A 5,000-nucleotide genomic window follows, 5' to 3' on the forward strand; every position below is an offset into this window, starting at 1 on the left:
GTCCTATTCCATTATTCCATGCACACAGTATTCAGGCGGGCTTGCCTGCTTTAAGCACTCTAATTTGTTCAAAGTAAACGTGCCGGCCCACCGAGACACTCAATAAAGAGCACCCTGGTAGGATTTCAACGGGGTCCGCCTCGGGACGCACGAGCACGCACGGGGCGGTCGCACGCCTTCGGCTCGCCCCACCGGCAGGACGTCCCACGATACATGCCAGTTAAACACCGACGGGCGGTGAACCAACAGCGTGGGACACAAATCCAACTACGAGCTTTTTAACCGCAACAACTTTAATATACGCTATTGGAGCTGGAATTACCGCGGCTGCTGGCACCAGACTTGCCCTCCAATAGATACTCGTTAAAGGATTTAAAGTGTACTCATTCCGATTACGGGGCCTCGGATGAGTCCCGTATCGTTATTTTTCGTCACTACCTCCCCGTGCCGGGAGTGGGTAATTTGCGCGCCTGCTGCCTTCCTTGGATGTGGTAGCCGTTTCTCAGGCTCCCTCTCCGGAATCGAACCCTGATTCCCCGTTACCCGTTACAACCATGGTAGGCGCAGAACCTACCATCGACAGTTGATAAGGCAGACATTTGAAAGATGCGTCGCCGGTACGAGGACCGTGCGATCAGCCCAAAGTTATTCAGAGTCACCAAGGCAAACGGACCGGACGAGCCGACCGATTGGTTTTGATCTAATAAAAGCGTCCCTTCCATCTCTGGTCGGGACTCTGTTTGCATGTATTAGCTCTAGAATTACCACAGTTATCCAAGTAACGTGGGTACGATCTAAGGAACCATAACTGATTTAATGAGCCATTCGCGGTTTCACCTTAATGCGGCTTGTACTGAGACATGCATGGCTTAATCTTTGAGACAAGCATATGACTACTGGCAGGATCAACCAGGGAGCTGCGTCAACTAGAGCTGAGCAGCCGGCCGCCCGGGAGTGTGTCCCGGGGGCCCGCGCGAACACGCAAGCGTCCGCTCAATCATTCTGCAAACAGGAGGAGGCTGAGCTCCCCTGCACAATACACCTCGAAACCCTCTCAGGTCCCGGCGGCGCGCAGCGCCGTCCCAAGTACTTGGTCGGGTTCGAGAGAGGCGCAATCGCCCGGAGTTAGGCGAGTAGACGCTTTCGGTGCGACCACCCGTGCTCCCAACTGAGCTTGCCGCTGCCGACAGAGGCCCGGGAGCGTGCTGTCGTGGCATTGCCGGCGGGAGACAACACGCGCCACCTACGGTGACCGGCAGCTCCAACGCCAGCGCCACAGAAGGACAAAAGCCCCACTTGGGTGCCGAAGCGAACTCTCCCAGCACAGCGCACACGCCAACACATCCGCACAGCTGCGATACAAACCACCAGCGAGAACCGCTGGGGCGACCGAGCAGCAGACGGCGTCGCGGCGCCGAGCGCCGGGCGGCGGCGCATCCTCAACGCACACAGTCCTCAATCGGACCAGCACACTGCAGATGTCCACCGCGCTTCGCACCGGGCCCGCGAGGACCTACTTTGGCCGCACGGCGCCGCGCGCAGGGTGCGCCGGCGCGCAGCTGCGACGCCTGCCGCGTCCGTCGGCCGGCGCGCCTGCCACTGGCCGCCCCCACCAGCCGGCTGTAGCGCGTGCGCCCACGCACCGCGCGGCCAGCACGCCGGGAGGCGCCCCCTCACCGGCCGGGGACGGTCCCACCCAGCCACCGCCGCGTATCGCTTCACACCCAGATGCCGTTCAGTTTCGTCGGCATGGTGGGTATCGCTGGAACAACCGGTTAGTACCTCAACCTATCGTCGCCATCACCGATTCACCCCTAGCGAGAACAACCGCACCACAACGGGTTACCATTTCTTCATTTGCGTAACTTCACCAGAAAACGTAGGCGTCCATCGCCATTTGCAACTTCAACCATTATTGCATGCCTGTGTCAGGTGTCACGCCACACTACGTCTGCCCACATACACGCAACAAAATGTGCACGCCTAGACAATACGTGGAAGGTGGCCCCCGTACGTATGCGATGTCCATTGCTCGAACGACTGTCAACCGGCTTCTGTAGCATGTCGCAGATATGGAACGCGCTGCACCATGCCATCACGGTGTGTGAGGAGAGACGACTAGGTCCGAATACATCAACAGACAGCTCATGCTGATCGCCATCCACGGCGTCCGTTCCTCCCACACGTCTCTATGGCGTACCACACTGCAATCCAGCTCTCATAGGGAGACGACACGTAGCTGCGTGCACAATATTTGCACTGTATGGTCCGCCGTTTTTGGGCGCAGTCGTTGTACGGTCACACATGTGCCACGATGTATCATTCAGTACATAAGGACGAATGTGCAGTACAGATTGTGGTTCACGCGTACGACATCAGCGGACAGTTGACACAGGCCGCACCACAACGTAGCCTGCGTACGTCGCATGCGAAGGGCATTGAACATGCAAACTTGTCACCAACCACCTTGCGAAGGCAGGGGGCAAGGTGGGGACGTGGGGAGAGGTGGGGGGGGGGGGGGGGCGGCATGTACGCCCTGCTGCCATCCACATTACAGTGTACAGCAGGAGCATGTGGAAAGTCAGCAAGACTTGCAAGGTGTTTAACATGAAGCGATACACAGGGGAGCGGGCAGTGCGAGTAGCGAACTATATTGCGAGGGTTGCGGGTGGGCAACACTACACTAATTGAACGAGTCGTATAACAATTACAGAGCAGGTTTAGGCGACAACGTGGGTTACGATAGGCGACAACGTGGGTTACGTTAGGGGACAACGTGGGTTACGTTAGGGGACAACGTGGGTTACGTTAGGGGACAACGTGGGTTACGTTAGGGGACAACGTGGGTTACGTTAGGGGACAACGTGGGTTACGTTAGGGGACAACGTGGGTTACGTTAGGGGACAACGTGGGTTAGGTTAAGGCACAACATGGGTTAGGTTAAGGCACAACATGGGTTAGGTTAAGGCACAACATGGGTTAGGTTAAGGCACAACATGGGTTAGGTTAAGGCACAACATGGGTTAGGTTACGGCACAACATGGGTTAGGTTAAGGCACAACATGGGTTAGGTTAGGGGACAACATGGGTTAGGTTAGGGGACAACATGGGTTAGGTTAAGGCACAACATGGGTTAGGTTAAGGCACAACATGGGTTAGGTTAGGGGACAACATGGGTTAGGTTAGGGCACAACATGGGTTAGGTTAGGGGACAACATGGGTTAGGTTAGGGGACAACATGGGTTAGGTTAGGGGACAACATGGGTTAGGTTAGGGGACAACATGGGTTAGGTTAGGGGACAACATGGGTTAGGTTAGGGGACAACATGGGTTAGGTTAAGGCACAACATGGGTTAGGTTAGGGGACAACATGGGTTAGGTTAGGGGACAACATGGGTTAGGTTAGGGGACAACATGGGTTAGGTTAGGGGACAACATGGGTTAGGTTAAGGCACAACATGGGTTAGGTTAGGGCACAACATGGGTTAGGTTAGGGCACAACATGGGTTAGGTTAGGGCACAACATGGGTTAGGTTAGGGGACAACATGGGTTAGGTTAGGGGACAACATGGGTTAGGTTAGGGGACAACATGGGTTAGGTTAGGGGACAACATGGGTTAGGTTAGGGGACAACATGGGTTAGGTTAGGGGACAACATGGGTTAGGTTAGGGGACAACATGGGTTAGGTTAGGGGACAACATGGGTTAGGTTAGGGGACAACATGGGTTAGGTTAGGGGACAACATGGGTTAGGTTAAGGCACAACATGGGTTAGGTTAAGGCACAACATGGGTTAGGTTAGGGGACAACATGGGTTAGGTTAGGGGACAACATGGGTTAGGTTAGGGGACAACATGGGTTAGGTTAAGGCACAACATGGGTTAGGTTAGGGGACAACATGGGTTAGGTTAAGGCACAACATGGGTTAGGTTAGGGGACAACATGGGTTAGGTTAGGGGACAACATGGGTTAGGTTAAGGCACAACATGGGTTAGGTTAAGGCACAACATGGGTTAGGTTAAGGCACAACATGGGTTAGGTTAGGGGACAACATGGGTTAGGTTAGGGGACAACTTGGGTTAGGTTAGGGGACAACATGGGTTAGGTTAAGGCACAACATGGGTTAGGTTAAGGCACAACATGGGTTAGGTTAGGGGACAACATGGGTTAGGTTAGGGGACAACATGGGTTAGGTTAGGGGACAACATGGGTTAGGTTAAGGCACAACATGGGTTAGGTTAGGGGACAACATGGGTTAGGTTAAGGCACAACATGGGTTAGGTTAGGGGACAACATGGGTTAGGTTAGGGGACAACATGGGTTAGGTTAAGGCACAACATGGGTTAGGTTAAGGCACAACATGGGTTAGGTTAAGGGACAACATGGGTTAGGTTAGGGGACAACTTGGGTTAGGTTAGGGGACAACATGGGTTAGGTTAAGGCACAACATGGGTTAGGTTAAGGCACAACATGGGTTAGGTTAAGGTACAACATGGGTTAGGTTAAGGTACAACATGGGTTAGGTTAGGTTACACGTTGTTGTAAGGAAAGGTGTGGGGGGGGGGGGGGGGCGGGGCGGCAGGTTCGTTGATAGTGATTATAGTAAGTGAATGCTTGTGACATGATGAGATTTGTCACGTCAGGATGCACCTTTGGCTTATTAGAGGCGGCGCTCCAATTCTATGCTTGTGTCAGACCTGTGTCTTTGACTCATGTCATTGTTTGTGCGCTGTGACAGGAGGTACTATTGTGATGTTGGGTGCACCGTTGTATAGGACATGTGTGGGTGTTGGTGCCTTATCTGCGCAATGGTGGATGTCGAAAGGGTGGGATATTCTATTTTCCGCATGGACCTCCTGGTCTGGTTGTGATAGTGTGGATTGTGTAATGTGGCGGAGAGGATGCACTGGATGTTGTTCCATGCTGGTGCTTACATATTGTATGTGCGCCTGTTAGAAGCAGAGAGTGGTGCGTGATCAGAGTGTCTGGCTGACGTGTGG

General features: G+C 54.0%; 1 non-coding gene across 1 annotated transcript in view; it reads right to left on the reverse strand.

The window, feature by feature from the left end:
• Positions 1 to 916, reverse strand: part of LOC124742944 — a 1,909-nt gene extending 993 nt beyond the window's left edge. The window contains exon 1 of the ribosomal RNA XR_007010298.1: positions 1 to 916. This exon is cut by the window's left edge and continues 993 nt beyond it. This is a non-coding gene — a ribosomal RNA (small subunit ribosomal RNA).
• Between the last annotated feature and the right edge of the window lie 4,084 nt (positions 917 to 5,000).

The sequence above is a fragment of the Schistocerca piceifrons genome, unplaced genomic scaffold, assembly GCF_021461385.2.
Source record: "Schistocerca piceifrons isolate TAMUIC-IGC-003096 unplaced genomic scaffold, iqSchPice1.1 HiC_scaffold_2388, whole genome shotgun sequence".
NCBI classification, from domain to species: Eukaryota; Metazoa; Arthropoda; class Insecta; order Orthoptera; family Acrididae; genus Schistocerca; species Schistocerca piceifrons.